Here is a 17,733-nt window from a genome sequence, read left to right as displayed (position 1 = left end):
ATTTATTTGACATTTTTCTTTAACTAACTCGCATAATTAAACCAATCCTTGTCCTAAGTGATAATATCTCTGAAATCATAAGACTGATGAGGTTGCGGTGTATGTGTATAATTAATACTTTGTTGTGGTTGAATGCGTGTGACCCCTCAAATTCATACGGTAAAACCTGACCCTCACTGGGATGGTATTAGGAGGTATGGCCTTTAAGAGTTGATTAGGTCAGGAGGGTGGAGCCCTCACAAATAGAATTGGCATCCTTATAAAACAGACCCCAGACACATATACATGATGGAATACTACACCATAAAAAAGAATGAGTTCATGTCCTTTACAGGGACATGGATGAAGCTGGAAGCCATCCTTCTCAGCAAACTAACACAGCAACAGAAAACCAAACACCACATGTTCTCACTCCTAAGTGGGAGCTGAACAATGAGAACACACCGACACAGGTAGGGGAACAACACACACCAGGGCCTGTTGGAGGGATGGGGGCAAGGGGAGGGACAGCATTAGGACAAATACATAATGCATGTGGGGCTTAAAACCTAGATGACGGGTTGATAGATGCAGCAAACCACCGTGGCACATGTATTCCTATGCAACAAACCTGCACATTCTGCACATGTATCCCAGAGCTTAAAGTAAAATAAAAATAAATAAATAAATAAATATTTTTTTTTTTTAAAAAAGGAGACCCCAGAGAGCTCTCTAGCCATCTTTCCTTCATGTGAGGATACAACAGGAAGTTGACAGTCTACAACATGGGAAAGGCCCTCCCCAAAACCCAACCCTGCTGGCACCCTGATCTTGGACTTCCAGCCTCCAGGACTGTGAGAAAAAAATGTTGCTTAAGCCACTCAGTCTATGGTTCTTTGTTAATAAAGAAATACCTATAAAACAAATATGTAATGCATCAAGAAAGTATACCTGTAAAACAAATGTGTAACAAGTGAACATTTTAAACTGTTTGGGCACACTTAAATCATCTTGTGTTTCAGACACTGGGAAATGCTGGGTAGATGGGCCTGGCTAAGGAATGCTGGCTGCTATAAAAGCAACATGCCCAACGTTTATTTTTCACTCGTGTCACGTCCAGTGTAGCTGCTTTGGGGTTGGAAGTTCTCCACCAAGTCACTCAGGGACCCAGGCTCCTTCCATCTAAAAGATCATCCTCCTGGAGCCTTAGAAGCTTCCCCCTGGATTCTCAGCTCCCAGCTGACAGGTGCAGGAAGAGAAGTCATCACATGCTATTGGTCAGAGTCCATCAATATGACCCCTCCCTAACAGTGGGGACACTGGCATATGTGGTTTGTCCATGGGCCGTGGAGGAAAGAAAAACAAGTTTTGGTGAAGATCTAGCATGGTCTCTGCCACACACAGATAAGAATTTTTACTTTGGAAACACTAAGGCAAGAATTTCCATTTTACAAGGGAGGAAATAGAGGCTTTGAAAAGTGAAGTGCCACTGAGCACAGAGGCTCACGCCTGTAATCCCAGCACTTTGGGAAGCCAAGGCAGGAGGATCACCTGAGGTCAGGAGTTCGAGAACAGCCTGGCCAACATGGTGAAACCCCATCTCTACTAAAAATACAAAAACTAGCCTGGCATGGTGGCAGGCACCTGTAATCCCAGCTACTCAGGAGGCTGAGGCACGAAAATCACTTGAGCCCAGCAGGTGGAGGTTGCAGTGAGCTGAGATCTGGGCGACAGAATGAGGCTCTGTCTCAACAACAACAATAACAACAACAACAACAACAACAAAAGTCCGGGCGCAGTGGTTCACACCTGTAATCCCAGTACTTTGGGAGGCTGCGGTCGGCAGATCACCTGAGGTCGGCAGTTCAAGACAAGCCTGATGAACATGGAGAAACCCTGTCTCGACTAAAAATACAAAATTAACCCCGTGCGGTGGCACATAGCTGTAATCCCAGCAAGTCGGGAGGCTGAGGCAGGAGAATCCCTTGAACCTGGGAGATGGAGGTTGCGGTGAGCTGAGATTGTGCCATTGCTCTCCAGCCTAAGCAGCAAGAGCAAAACTCCATCTCAAAACAAAACAAAACAAAACAAAAAAACGAAGTGCCTTTCCCCAGGTGACACAGAAATTAAGAAGTAAGGCTGGATCCAAGCCAAAGCCTACGTTTCAACCTCCCTCTCTCTGTGCAGCTCAAGGATTGCCATAGTGCTATCTCCTGTGAACTCACTCCTGACCTCCAGATCTGCACCTCAAACCTTCAGCAGATGTCCTTACCCGGTGTTCCTCCAGCACTGCTAAGCATGTCCTGAACCAAGGTCATCCTTTCTCCCCACTTCCCAAGGCTTGTTGCCTTCTCCTTCTGAATGTCCTGTTATAGAAAATGGATCCACTGATAAAGCCAGAAAACTGGAGCTTCTTCTAGAATGTCCCTGTCTCCGAGTGCATTTAGCTGCAAGTAACAGAAAACCCAACTCAAAATGACTTAAACCACTAGAAAATGCCCCACCTCCTATAAAAACAAGTCCCCACATGCAGGGGTTTCAGGATTGGCAAATGTCGTGGTTCAACCACTCAATCTAAGGACCCAGGTCCCTCTGTCTTCCCACTTGACTGCCCTCAGCTCCTGGCTTGATCTCTTCAAGGAACTCCACTGTAGTCCCAAGATGGCTGCCTGGTTCCAGGCAACACATACAGAAAGGAAAGTTTCTACTTAATAGTCTTCTGCCAGGACTGTGTCACATGCCCATTCCTAAACAAGTCATGGGCTGGGGCTTCCCATGGAATAAGCAGAATGTCTGAGATTAATAATGGTTGAACTTTGTACGGAGACATGGCAGCTGTTCTCCAAAACAATCCTTTGGTTTTATAAAGAATGAGCACCTTTCCTGCCAAGAGAGGATGAGCACCATACAATATCTGTACACTACCCTCTTCCTTACTCCAACTTCTAGCCAATCACCACAGCCTGCTGATTTTACCTCCTTCATTTCTCTTGGTTCCATATCTTACTTTTAATCTCCATTTAAGCTATTATCATTCAAAACCTCGGGAAGTTGGGCAAACTTTTAATAGTGAATTACTTCATTAACATATAAATCCTTAAACCCTAAAAAGCACATTCGTTTAAATGGTTTGTTCTGTCCAGTTGCTCCAGCAAATCATCTTTTCCTCACAGATATGCAAAGATAAATTTTATTCTGGTTTTTGTGCAAACTGAAAGAAAAGAATAAAGAAATTCTAAAAGTGAGACATCAGAATTCATGGGTTGGTACTGTGTTTGACATTTTCCATTTCTAGAAATAATTATGACTAAAATTATTATAACATCTGGTTTGTTTTTTTAGACAGGGTCTCACTACCATCACCCACACTGGAGTGCAATGGCGTGACCACAGCTCACTGCAGCCTCAACTTCCTGGGCTCAAGTGATCCTCCCACCTCAGCCTCCCAAGTAGCTAGGACGACAGGCATGCACCACCACGCATGGTTAATTTTTGTGTTTTTAATAGGGACAGGGTTTCTCTATGTTGCCCAGGCTGGTCTTGAACTCCTGGGCTCAAGTCATCCACCTGCGTCGGCCTCACAAAGTACTGGGATTACAGGTGTGAGCCATCATACACAGCCTAGAATCTGATTTTTGAAGATGCCTTAAATAACTTTTAAGGTGGCTCATGCAGAGTATTTAGATTACAGATATTGGTAGCTAACTACCATTTGAAAAATTAGTAAGAAGTATTATGACAAAAATAGATACATATGTGCATTGTACATATCCAAAACCTGCAATCAGCTGGTTGCAGTGGCTCACGCCTGTAATCCCTCACTTTGGGAGGCCGAGGCAGGCAGATCATCTGAGGTCAGGAGCTCGAGACCAGCCTGGCCAACATGGTGAAACCCTGTCTCTATAAAAATTAGCCAGGCATGATGGCAGATGCCTGTAATCTCAGCTACTCGGGAGGCTGAAGAGGGAGAATCACTTGAACTCAGGAGGTGGAGGTTGCAGTGAGCCAAGATTACACCATTGCACTCCAGCCTGGGCGACAGAGTGAGACTCCATCACCAAAAAAAAAAAAAAGAAAAAAAAGAAACCCTGAAATCTCCCTGTAAAGAAACCCTCTACCTACACTCATCTTATGATATCATAAATACTAATTTTATTCTTTCAGTTGCCAAAAACCTTGTGTATTAATTATATATTGTGGCATAACAAATCGTCCCAAAATTTAACAGTTTAAAAAGCACACACGTATTATCTCAGTTTTGTGGGTGAAAAATCTGCATATGGCTTAACTGTCCCCTCTGCTTTCGTGTCTTTCTCAGGGGACAGTCACACTGTTGGCTGGTGCCGTGCTCTCATCTCATGGCACAAGTGGGAAGGATGCACTCCAAGCTCATGTGGTCAAGATTCAGTTCATCAAGGGTAGTTGGACTGACATCTTCAGTTCCTGGCTGGCTGCTGCTCAGGGGCTGCCCTCAGTTCCTTGCCATGTGGGCCTCTTAACAAGGCAGACTGTGTCACTGAAGTGTGCAAGCCAAGAAAGCAATGGAGAGAATCTGCTAGCAAAACAGAAGTCAAAATCTTGGTGATATATCCACAGAAATGAGATCCCATCAATTTTGCCATAATCTATTCACTATTTAAAAAAAAAAAAAAAAAAAGTCAGGCCGGGAGCAGTAATCACGGTATAGGTAATTATGCCTGTAATCCCAGCACTTTGGGATGCTGAGGTGGGTGGATCATGAGGTCAGGCATTCAAGACCAGCCTGGCCAACATGGTGAAACCCCGTCTCTACTAAAACCACAAAAAATTTGCTGGGTGTTGTGGCACACGCCTGAAATTCTAGCTACTCAGGAGGCTGAGACAGAAGAATCGCCTGAACTCGGAGGGTGGAGGTTGCAGTGAGCCGAAATTATGCTACTGCACTCCAGCCTAGGCAACAGAGTGATATTCTGTCTAAAAATAAAAATAATAATAATAATAATAATTAAAAAATTTAAAAAGTCACTAGGTCCATCACAGACTCAAGAAGAAATAAATTATACAAGAGCATGAATACCAGGAGGTGGGGATCACTGTGAGCTGTGTCATAAACTGCCTATCATGCCTTGGAGTCATCCTCAATTTCTCACCTTCTCTCATACTCTCTATCCAATCCTTCAGGCAGCCCAGCAGGCTGCACCTTCAAAGCAACTGACTCAGCATCCCTCAGTGGCTTGCTCAAATGTCACCTGTTCAGTGGCATTTAACCATCTTACTTAAAACTGCAACTCACCCACGGACACACACATTCCCCCTCCTCTTCCCTCATTTTCCTTTATAGCACCAATCACCATCAGACATTCCAGATATTTAATCGTCTTTTAAATTTGCTCTCTCTCCACCTTAGCATATAAGCTCTACGAGGGCAGTGGTTTTTACCTATTTTGTTTACTGCTGTATTCCCCAGGCCCAGTGCAGCACACACAAAACAAATATCGTGGAATGAATAAATGTTAAAATACATGGAAATATGTTCTCTTCTTTTAAAAACCTAAGGGAACACCTTATTCAGAGTGTCAAAGATTCCATCATCTATATACATAAGTATAGACTCTGTTGGTTTCACTAGGCTCCTAAATGGAGACCATCACAGCTCTAGCCACCTACTACCCATTCCTAACCCCTCCTATACCAAAACCAGCTGAGATTGGCCAAAGGAACAGGCTCCATTTCAGCCTCAAAATTCTAGGGTGGTCTCTGACTTAGCCTTGAAAACCACACTCCATGGACCTCCTGGTCTAAAACTACAGGGAATATTCTGCCAAGGAAGCCCTCAACTCCAAAAGACCTTGCCTGCCAATGGGCAGACCATGGTCATGGGCAAACAGCAATGGGAGGCAGCCAAGGACAGAAGGAACCGGGTGTATTTTTCTGCTTAATGACCAATGGGCAAGAGGCTCAAGGGACTCTTTGTAACATAGTGCGCCTCAAACTTTTCCACACCAGTATCGTTTGGGGCAGCAAAAATGATCACTGAATCCTGGGGCTTGGAGGTCTAGACTGAAGCTGACCAGGAAGCTAGAAATGTATCTGCTCATCTTAGTTTTCACTTTAAGATTCACCTAGTTTTCATATTTTCCCCAGTAATGTAGCTGCATTGAATTTAACGCAACAGTAATGCTTTAAATTACTTACACATTTTTTCAAAAAAATTCTACCTTTTTTTTTTTTCAGTCAATGAATGCAATGCTAAAGTACCAAGAAATTCTGGAAAATTTGTATTGAATTGAAGTGAGTGCACATTGCAAGCAGATTCAGGGCAATTTCTTTTCATGATAGCTGGAAAATTCAGATGCTCTTAAACATTTGGGTGCAGAAGGCAGATGGCAGACAGCAAGGAAGTCTCGGGGGAGAAAGTACTGTCAGGGAGGAAGTACCATGCACCTTATTGAGGCTCCTACCCATGGACATTCTGTATTAGTCCATTCTCACACTGCTAATAAAGACATATCTGAGACTGGGTCATTTATAAAGAAAAAGAGGTGCTGGGCGCGGTGGCTCACGCCTGTAATCCCAGCACTTTGGGAGGCCGAGATGGGCAGATCACGAGGTCAGGAGATCGAGACCATCCTGGCTAACACGGTGAAACCCTGTCTCTACTGAAAATACAAAAAATTAGCCGGGTGTGGTAGCAGGCGCCTGTAGTGCCAGCTACTAGGGAGGCTGAGGCAGGAGAATGGTGTGAACCCAGGAGGCGGAGCTTGCAGTGAGCCAAGATCGCGCCACTGCACTCCAGCCTGGGCGACAGAGCAAGGCTCTGTCTCAAAAGAAAAAAAGAAAAAGAGGTTTAATGGACTCACATTTCCACATTTGTAGGGAGGCCTCACAATCATGGTGGAAGGTGAAGGAGGGGTAAAGGCATGTTTTATATGGTGGCAGGCAAGAGAGAGTATGCAACGGAACTCCCCTTTATAAAACCATCACATCATGTGATACACATTCACTATCACGAGAACAGCATGGGAAAGACCTGCTGCCATGATTCAATTACCTCCCACTGGGTCCCTCCCACAACATATGGAGATTATGGGAGCTACAATTCAAGATAAGATTTGGGTGGGGACACAGCCAAACCATATTAATTCCACAAACATCCTCTTAGACAGCAAGAAGCTGGTATCAGATGGTGGAATTTAGCAGTCTCTGATCCCAGTTGCTCGTTCTCTCTTTTTTTCTGTCCCTCTCTCTCTTCCCCTCCTTGGAAAATAGTCTTCAAAAGATATTTCCGTGAACTGCAATGGAAGCTATTTCCATGAACAAAGATGACTGATTTTTTTTGGTTCTATTTCATCACCAAGGTTGTAACTTTTGTCAACTGAAAATGAATTAAGCCTCCAAAGACTCCGTCTCCATAATCAATTATAGCCATTGATATCTCAAATTTCATTGTCATCCTATCAATCTTGTAAAATACAATACAAGCAATAAAACAAAATAAAATTTACACTAATTTGACTTTTTAAAAAAATCTGCTAAATACAGTATTGAGAGCTAGGCTTTCCTATTAGGTCAAACACTAAATTCACAGTTTTACCCTTTGTCCTAATGTCTACTTAAAACTTGGTAAACAATAATAATTCAGGCCTGAATTCAGTCCTCGACAACTGAGATTGCTTCTTCCTTTGACAAAAGCTGCAAACATCTGTGTAGAAGTCATCGAAGTCACTCCCCATTTCAATATAAATTATGAGAAAAGATGAGTACCCAAACTACTTTTGTTTCTACTCTTTTCAACACTCCATCGAACACAATGAGAAACACTCTGGTGTGAGAAGCCATAGGTAAATGAAGCAGCACCTTCTGGAATGTTCTGGGTGATAAATAGCCTTGATGCAGGTTTCTGCTGCTATTTTACCAGTCACACAATTGGCCTTGTTTTCACAGCATATTTGCACTTTTTTCTTTCTTAATCAGTGCTATGCTTGTTAAAATACAAATCTGGTCAACAATTCACCAGTTATTATCTGACACATTGCAAAGTAGCACATCTCTAGGTAAGACGCTATCATAGAGACCCTGGGGCTGACTGCCTGGGTTGGAGTACCATCTAGCTCTACCAATCTCTGGCTGTATGGCTGTATCTGCTAAGTGCCTCAATTTCCTTATCTATAAAATGGGTTCTTGAATGAGTTAACATGAATGGAGCACTGACCCACGGCAGATCAGAAGTTCTATGTGTGTGAACTTTTACTGTATTTCACTGTATCTAATATGTTGTTAATTATAACATGCACCATTATTTTATATATCACTGAGGAAACAAACAGAAAATGCTACTAATTAAATTATGACATAATACTTTCTTAGATCTCTTAAAATTGTAAAGACTTATTGAGGGGCTGGGCACAGTGGCTCACGTCTGCAATCCCAGCACTTTGGAAGGCCGAGGCAGGTGGATCATGAAGTCAGGAGATTAAGACCATCCTGGCTAACATGGTGAAACCCTTTCTGTACTAAAAAATACAAAAAATTAGCCAGGCGTGGTGGCAAGCGCCTGTAGTCCCAGCTAATTGGGAGGCTGAGGCAGGAGAATTGTGTGAACCCGGGAAGTGGAGCTTGCAGTGAGCTGAGATCACGCCACTGCACTTCAGCCTGGGCAACAGAGCGAGACTCCATCTCAAAAAAAGACTTGTCGAAAGTAATTTTTTAGACTTATTTAGACATCTCATGTGTCACCCTTGGGCACTCATAGGAAAAGAAGTGAAAAGGATTGGTCAAGTTATTCCCAAAACTTTTTCAGAGAGTCTCAATCTTTGTGATTTTCAGCTCAATCTTGTCATTGTGTGTATCTTTCAACGCAAAGTCACCCTTTGCCATCAAGAGTGTTGATGAGGAAGCAGTTCTTACAAAGATGCTACGCTGAAGTCTCAGAGGTTTCTCCCAGGCTGCTGACACTCATTCTGCAAATTTTGTTGCCGGGTCTTTCTGGATCTCACCAGAAGGTGTCGGCAATGACAACCATGTTATGACCTTGTGTTAATGACCGTAAGACATTGATCTTAAGACCCATCCTAATTACACAGCTGCTAAAAATGTATGTGGGGGGGTGGTTAGAATCGCAGCTTAGAATCAATGAAATGTTACTATTATTACATTTTCATTACAAATAGAGCAAATAAAGCTTGCTAACATGGTTGAATCATCAATGTCACCCCTTCATCGAACAGTAAGGTAAAGAACCACTAACCTGGATCAGGATCTCAACTGGTTCAAATGCAGTTTCTGAACACATTCAATTTGTCATTTCACAAGGGCATGATTTTCAGCATGGTGCTGAATTTTGACCCAAATCAGGTTCATGCAAGTCCACCAAGGTTTTTCTTGAGATGTTCAGGTCACTGTCCAAGCGGTTCTCAAAGGAAATATCATTTTTTACTTATATATTTGATTATGCATCTGTAGGAATAAGAAACACACACGGTATTGATTCCCTTCAATCAGCTGCTTATCTTTATCTGCGTTGGGCTGCCTTGCCTGTGATTCCTGGGCACACTCTGAAACAGAGTTGCACCTGAGCAGTGGTTCTCAAATCTGGCAGCAGTACAGTGCCCTGGAGAGCTTAGTGACAAGGCAGACAACAAAGACCTGACTCACGAGCTGGACTAAGCCAGGCTCTAAAAGTGAGACCTGGAAATCTGCATTTTAAAGAACAGCCTTCCCAGCCATGATTCTGATGCAACCAAAGTTTGAGAGCTGCAGGCCTAGAAAAAAATAGTGGAAAAAAATGGGCAACAGATGCAACAAGGGACATGACGGGAGAGGGGAGCATAAGGAATGGTTGCTTCCACAGAACACCTTCTCCAAAAGTGGCTCTTTTTCAACAACTTTTGCAAGGTAATACATTGATTTTGCAGGGGTGTTAACGTGATGAAAGATGTGAAGGCAGCTATGGGGAGGGTTTAGGTTATGATGTTTTCTGCCTCGATCACAAGTTCAATCCCAGCCAGATGAAATAATTTGAAAGTTTACCAGCTACGCAGGAAGAGTCCAGCAGCATGGTCAAGCAGCTTGCTGAGATCCTGAGGGAGCTTGTCCCTTTCCATCCCTCCTCTCTGCCACACTCAGCGTTGGCTTCATCAGAAGGCTGGAACCCTCATGACTGTAGAGACTTCCAGGAAAACAGGAGTAATGAGCTCACTGAGGAGGCCCTAGGAAATGGCAACCAACTGACTCACCTGTTTAGAAATTACTGTGAGGGGTCTTTAGAAGAAATAAAATATAGAGACTACTGTAAAATAATTCAAAGGATGTTTTTGAATATTCATAATCCCAGCAGTCTTATAAAGCCATTACTTCCATGAGTTAATTATGACCTTCTCATTTTGATTCCTCAGAGCATATCTATATAGTTTTGTATATAATTTTCTTCTCTTAGTATCTTTATGTAAACATTTCTTCATGTTTTATAGTCATTGTGTTATTTTAAATAACAGCATGGCATTGCTTTTTATTGAGATACCACAGCTTGCTTAACGAAACTCTATGATTTCTTCCAGTGATTCACTGTTGCAGGCCATGCTGTGATGAAAATTTTTTGCACATGGCATTTTTAGGTACCTACTGCTTAAATAATTTTCATTTTCTTTCTTGCCCTATGGAAAAGAGAGGAACTTTCTCAGGCCCTCCAGCAAACAGTTCCTCAGCTGCACGGGTCACATGTCTATTCCTGAACCAATCACCAGAAGGGGGTGGGGAGTGTCCTAACACCCATCAGTCCCACCCCAGAGCTGCCCAGGACAGTGCCTGGTCCTCAGCAGTGCTCCACAAATATGTGGTGAATAAATGAATGGTTTCTTAAATGGACAGTTCAACTTCAGTGAGCAACTACATAAAAGCAGCTGAGAGTCCTAAAGTTGCCACCTGGGCTTCTAACACACTCCTTGCTTTCACTGGCTGAAACTAGGACTGATAGCATGGCAGAGAAGCCGGTCTCTCTGGGAAATCATTGAACTATATTGATTATGTAGAAATTTATTTCTAAAGTCTCATTATAGGCTATCTTCCTCACTTCCCAGCTTCTCTTACTTTTCCAAGAAAGATTTCTAATTAATCATAAGTCTATTAAGGGTTTGGAGGAGGAGGAGGAGGAGGAGGAAGAGAAACCTCGATGGTCTCAGAGGAAGAAACAAACATGACAATGTGTAAGACTTTTTAAATTAATTTCTTTTCTTTTCTTTCTTTCTTTTTTTTTTTGACACAGGATCTTGCTTTGGAGTGCAGTGGCACGATCACGGCTCACTGCGGCCTTGACCTCCTAGGAGGATATCCTCCCACCTCAGCCTCCCAAGTAGCTGAGACTACAGGCACAGGCCACCATACTTTTTTTTTTTTTTTTTTTTTTTTTTTGTAGAGACAAGGTCTCATTATCTTGCCCAGGTTGGCCTCAAACTTCTGGGATGAAGCACTCCTTCCACCTTGGCCTCCCAAAGTTCTGGGATTACAGGCGTGAACCCCCAAGCCTCACCTTAAAATTAATTTCTACTGGCTTCATTTGTTAAAGTTAACAAGGTGAGATTGCTATTACTAGTATTTGTCTTTACTGAATTTGATCAAATTTATTCTCTCCTTTGCACACTGGAAGTGCGAGTAACATTTCTTCCTTCTCCTGCTCATCCTCCTGATAACAATGGTGATGATGATGGTGATAATGACGGTGGTGATGATGGTGATGATAGTGATGATGGTGGTGATGATGATAGTGTTGGTGGTGGTGACGGTGGTGATGATGGTGATGGTGATGATGATGATAGTGATGATGATGATAGTGATGATGATGTTAGTGGTGATGGTGGTGATGGTGGTGGTGATAATGGTGATGGTGGTGGTGATGGGTGTGGTGATGGTGGTGATGATGATGGTGATGGTGGTGATGATGATAGTGTTGGTGGTGGTGATGGTGGTGATGATGGTGGTGGTGATAATGATGATGGTGGTGGTGATGGGTGTGGTGATGGGTGTGGTGGTGGTGGTGGTGATGGTGGTGGTGATGGTGGTGGTGATGGTGGTGGTAATAGGGGTGGTGATTATGGTGGTGATGATGGTGATGGTGATGGAGATGTGGTAATGGTGGTGGAGGTGATGGTGGTGGTGATGATGATGGTGGTGATGGGGGTGGTGATGGGGCAGTGAAATGGTGGTGGTGATGGGGTTGGTAATGGTGATGGTGGGGATGGTGGTGGTGATTATGAGGGTGGTGATGGGGGTGGTGATGGTGGTGTTGATGGTGGTGGTGATGGGCTGCTTCAGTCCGTCTCAAGAGAAGGCCTCTATATTTATCATGGCAGGGAAGGACAGAGGCTGAAGTGTCACATGGAGGCTTCCACTGACTCAGCCTGGAAGTAACACACTTCACTTGTGCTCACTTTCATTGGCCAAAGCTAGTCATTAGTCATGTGCCCCCGCCCAAAGAAGGAGAGGAGAGCTGGGTATTGGTGAGCACCTGTAATGCTTACCATACTCACTCATTCAGTAAGTAAGTACCTTCCAGGCCAAACAGGCAATGTGCTAGACTCTGGGTGTTTTAATCCATTCAGGCCACTATAACAAAATACCACAGACAAGGTGGCTTATACACAACAGAAACTTCTTTCCCCCAGTTCTGCAGCCTACATGTCCAAGATCAAGATGCCAACAGATTCAGTGTCTGGTGAGAGCCTACTTCCTGGCTCCTAGACAGTGCCTTCTCACTGTGTCCTCATGTAGTGGAAGGGGCAAATATCTCTCTGTGGCTGCTTTTCTAAGGGCACCAATCCCATCATAACAGCCCTATCCTCATGATCTCATCTAAACTCAATCACCTCCCAAAGGCCCCACCTCCTCATACCATCACCTTGGGGGTTACGTTTTCAGCATATGAATTTTGAGGAGACACAAACATTCAAATCATAGCACTGGGGATATAAAGATAAAATCACCTGAAGCCCTTTCCCAACCCTTATTTCTTTTGAACTGGATCTGTTTTCCCAGAGTGCTACACTGAATAATGGCCCCCAAAGACATCCATATCCTAATCTTTGAAACCTGTGAATATGTTACTGCACACGGTAAAAGAAAATTTGCAGACAGTTTATTAAGGATCTTGAGATGAGAAAACTATCCTGTATTATCTGTATGGGTCCAAGGTACAAATCCTTAAAAGGAGGCAAGAGGATCAAATTAGTAGCAGATGATGGGGCGATGGAAGCAAGAGGTTGGAGAGATGTAAGAAGGGGTCACAAGGCCAGCAACATGGATGGCCTCTGGAAGCTGGATAAGGCAAGGGAACAGATTTTCCCTTGAGGTCTCTGGAGAGAACACAGCTCTGCCAACACCTTGATTATAGACTTCTGACCTCTAGAACTGTAACAGAATAAATTTGGGCTGTTTTTGGCCATTCTATTAGTAGTAATGTGTTAGAGCAGTAATAGAAAACAAGTACACCTATGCTAGGGCTGGGATAGGAGAGGTACAAAAATTAGTGACAATAGGAGTGGCAGGGCATGGTGGCTCACATCTGTAATCCCAGCACTTTGGGAGGCCGAGGTGGGGGGATCACTTGAGCTTAGGAGTTTAAGACCCAGCCTGGGCAACATGGCGAAATCCTCTCTCTACTAAAAATACCCCCCCACCAAAAGAACATTAGCCAGGTGTGGTGGTGCACACCTATAGTCCCAGCTACTTAAGAAGTTGAGGTGAGAGAATCACTTGAGCCCCAGAGGCAGATGCTGCAGTGTGCTGTGATCACGCCACTGCACTCTAGCCTGGGTAACAGAGTGAGACCATTTCTCAAAAACAGTAATAATAATAATAATAATAATAATAATGCCAGGTGTGGTGGCTCATGCCTGTAATCCCAGCACTTTGGGAGGCAGAGGCGGGAGAATCATGAGATCAGGAGTTTGAGACCAGCCTGGCCAATATGGTGAAACCCTGTCTCTACTAAAAATATAAAAATTAGCCAGATATGGTGTCATGCACTGTAGTCCCAGCTACTCAGGAGGCTGAGGCAGAAGAATCACTTGAACCTGGGAGGCGGAGGTTGCAGTGAGTCAAGATCGTGCCACTGCACTCCAGCCTGGGTGACAGAATGAGATTCCATCTCCAAATAAATAAATAAATGTGATAAAATAATAACTGCCAACGTCCATCAAGCACTTATTTGATGCTGCGGCTGGCATGGTGGCTCCCTGCCCATAATCTCAGCACTTTGGGAGGCCAAGGTGGGAGGATCACCTGAGCCCAAAAGTCTGACATCTCACAGGAGCCTCCAGCCAGCACCACCTCTCAAGCCTTCCCTCTTTTGTCAGTAGGGAGGTCAGAGAAAGTATTACCAAGTCCACCGACTCAGAGCTCGTGGGGTCCTTGCAGCTTCTAGACTCTAAAGTGCATCTCACTTAAAGAACAAATGCCCCACAGACCAAATCTAGCCAAACAGAGGTTCTTGGGTCCATTGTTGGCCTCCAAGAACAACTGTATGTTCTGAGCGCCACCTAGTGGTACCCAGGGCCCCCAGCGTTTTTGGCTTCTCAAACCTGCTCTTAAGGACGGAGCTCCTACCTTCTGCCTCGGAGGTCTCTCCAGGGAGGCTTAGGTGACTCGAGGACCGCCAGCCCCCTCTGGTTCCAGGGCTCTTCAGAGAGGTCCAAGGCCAGTTGGTTCCTCGAAACTGTATGTTTACATTGGCACTGCCCCATCCTGGACTCTACCTGTCAAGAATGCTTAGGGCACAGAATAATGCGTTTTGTCGTCGATTTGGAGGGAGGGAAGGCCTGTGGGGGAATCAGCATCTCATTTCAATGTGAGAGAAACTAATGGAGGGAAGAGAATTTTTTAAAGCTACTGAGAACACACATTCTTTTGACAACTTGGTTAAAAAGGACCGATTCCTTGAAAAATACAAATGACTACAGCTCACCCAATGTGAACTAGATAATTTGAATATGCCTACAACTGTTAAGGAAATTGAATTTGCAATTTTAAAACTCCCAAAAAAGAAGTCTCCAGATCCAGATGGTTTCACTGAAGAATTCTACCAAATGTTTAAAGAGGAATTCACACCATCTCTCTACATTTTCTTTCAGAAAATAGAAGAGGAGGGAACACTTTCCAATTCATTTTATGAAGATAGTATTTCTTGATATTAAAACCAGAGGTAGGACTGAGTACGGTGGCTCACACCTGAAATCCTAGCATTTTCGGAGGTGAAAGTGGGAGGATGACTTGAGCCCAGGGGTTCAAGACCAGCCTGGGCAACAAAGTGAGACCCTCTGTCTATAAAAATTACAAAACTTAGCCAGACATGGTGGCATGTGCCTGTAGTCCCAGCTACTTGGGAAGCTAAGGCCAGAGGATTGCTTGAGCTTAAGAGGTTGAGGCTGGTGGCCAGGCACCGTGGCTCACACCTGTAATTCCAGCACTTTGGGAGGCCGAGGTGGGAGGATCACTTGAAGTCAGGGGTTCAAAACCAGCCTGGCCAAGATGCTGAAACCCCATCTCTACTAAAAATACAAAAATTAGCCAGGCTTGGCAGCACATGCCTGTAATCCCAGCTACTCAGGAGGCTGAGGCAGAAGCATCACTCGAACCTGGGAGGCAGAGGTTACAGTGAGCCAAGATCGTACCACTGAACTCCAGCCTGAGCAACAGAGAGAGACTCTGTCTCAAAAACAAACAAACAACAAAAAAAAACCAAGGTAGTACAAAAAAAAAAAACCTACAGATCAATATCCCTCATGAAAATATACATGAAAATCCTTAACAAAGTATTAGCAAATAGAATTCAGCAATATATCTCAAGGATTGTACACCATGACCAACTGGAATTTATTCCACAGATGAAAGGGTAGTTGAATATTTGAAAATCAATCAATACAATTCACCATATTAACAGGTGAAAGAAGAGAAAACATATGATCATACACATTAATGCAGAAAAAGCATTTGACAAAATTCAGCACCCATTCATGTTAAAAAAAAACTTTTAGAAAAATGGGAATAGAAGCATTGCTTAACTTAATAAAGAGCATCTACCCACAAAACTATAGCTAAGACACTTAATGCTTGAAAGACTAAATGCTTTCCCCCACAAAATTAGTGACAAGGCCAGGAGGTCCACTCTTCTTTTTTTTTTTTTTTTTTTTGAGACAGAGTCTCACTCTGTCGCCCAGGGTGGAGTGCAGTGGCGTGATCTTGGCTCACTGCAAGCTCCGCCTCCTGGGTTTATGCCATTCTCCTGCCTCAGCCTCCCGAGTAGCTGGGACTACAGGCGCCCTCCACCATGCCCAGCTAATTTTTTTTTTTTTTTTTTTTTTTTTTGTATTTTTAGTAGAGACGGAGTTTCACCGTGTTAGCCAGGATGGTCTGGATCTCCTGACCTCGTGATCCACCCGCCTCGGCCTCCCAAAGTGCTGGGATTACAGGCGTGAGCCACCGCGCCTGGCCAGGAGGTTCACCCTTATTCAGCGTAGTGCTAGAAGTTCTAGCTAGTGAAGTCAGGCTAGGAAAAAAAAAAAAAAAAAAAGCATCCAGTTTTGCTTATGTTTGCAAATCAAGAAGATTAAGGTCACTTATGAAGCATAATGGGCTTTGTCTGCTCAGGGATTCTTCACACTGGTCTTCATTTTAATTTATTTCAACACTACAGAGATGAGGAAATCACTTGGGAAACTTTTTAATGAACTAGCAAAGCCCAAGTTCCACTCCCCATGATTGGCTTCATCTGGTCCAGGGTAGGGCCTGGGCATCTGAATTTTGTAACACTCCCCAGGTGATTCTAAGGGGCACAGTCAGCAAATGTGAGAACCACTTTGGTGGAAGAGCTTCCACCAAACACCCAAATACAGTGCCTCTCCAGGTATGGTTCCTGACCAGTTGGCAGCCTCAGTGTCACCTGGGAGCTTGTTAGAAATGCCCAGCCCCAGGCCGGGCGCGTTGGCTCACGCCTGTAATCCCAGCACTTTGGGAAGCCGAGGTGGGCGGACCATCTGATTTCAGGAGGTCAAGAGCAGCCTGGTCAACATGGCGAAACCCTGTCTCTACTAAAAATACAAAAATTAGCTGGGAATGGTCACACGTGCCTGTAATCCCAGCTGCTTGGGAGGCTGAGGTGAGAGAATCACTTGAACCCAGGAGGTGGAAATTGCAGTGAGCCGAGATCACACCACTGTACTCCAGCCTGGGTAACAGAGACTATGTCTCAAAAAGAAAGAAAGAAAGAAATGCCCAGCCCCAGACCCCACCCCAGACCTACTGAATCAGAAACTCTGAGGATATGACCCAGAGATCTGCTTTTTAAGAAGACCTCCTCTGATTCTGATGCCCACTCAAGGCTGAGACCCTCTGCCTCAGCAGATGAATTCTAGGAGCAGCTGATTCACAAACTAGAAAATAAACCTGGTTAAAAAGCATCAAGAACATTGTTCAGCCTCCCTGGCGATCAAAAGAAAGGCAATGTAAAAACAGCAGTGAAATCCCATGTGACACCTGTCAAATTAGTAAATTTCAAAATAAGGCAAACAAATAATAATCCTTTATGATTCCCTTTTCACACAACTAGGTTAACACAAACATCTAGTTTGTCAAGGACTGAGGTTCCCAGAATTTGAGGCTTTCTGTGCTAAAGCCAGAAAATCTCTGCAAGCCGGGACCAGTTGGTCCTTCCATACGAGACTCACCAGATTGGTATCACTATGGCTTACTCTCTGTTGTCCCCACCGGACTGTAATCCATAGGAACAGG

At 44.0% G+C, this 17,733-nt stretch overlaps 1 long non-coding RNA gene across 2 annotated transcripts in view; it reads right to left on the bottom strand.

Moving 5' to 3' along the window:
• Positions 1-16,261, bottom strand: part of LOC103238990 (uncharacterized) — a 60,870-nt gene extending 44,609 nt beyond the window's left edge. For both annotated transcript variants that reach the window (XR_005239879.2, XR_005239878.2), the window contains exons 1-3: positions 14,554-16,261; positions 9,988-10,166; positions 9,206-9,414 (exon numbers count right to left, since the gene is read on the bottom strand). This is a non-coding gene — a long non-coding RNA (uncharacterized lncRNA). The remainder of the gene's footprint in view (positions 1-9,205; positions 9,415-9,987; positions 10,167-14,553) is intronic.
• Positions 16,262-17,733: the final 1,472 nt, after the last annotated feature.

Source organism: Chlorocebus sabaeus, chromosome 11 (genome assembly GCF_047675955.1).
Source record: "Chlorocebus sabaeus isolate Y175 chromosome 11, mChlSab1.0.hap1, whole genome shotgun sequence".
NCBI lineage: Eukaryota > Metazoa > Chordata > Mammalia > Primates > Cercopithecidae > Chlorocebus > Chlorocebus sabaeus.
Note: the sequence above shows the minus strand (reverse complement) of the source record. Positions and strands in the feature narration are given on the sequence as shown.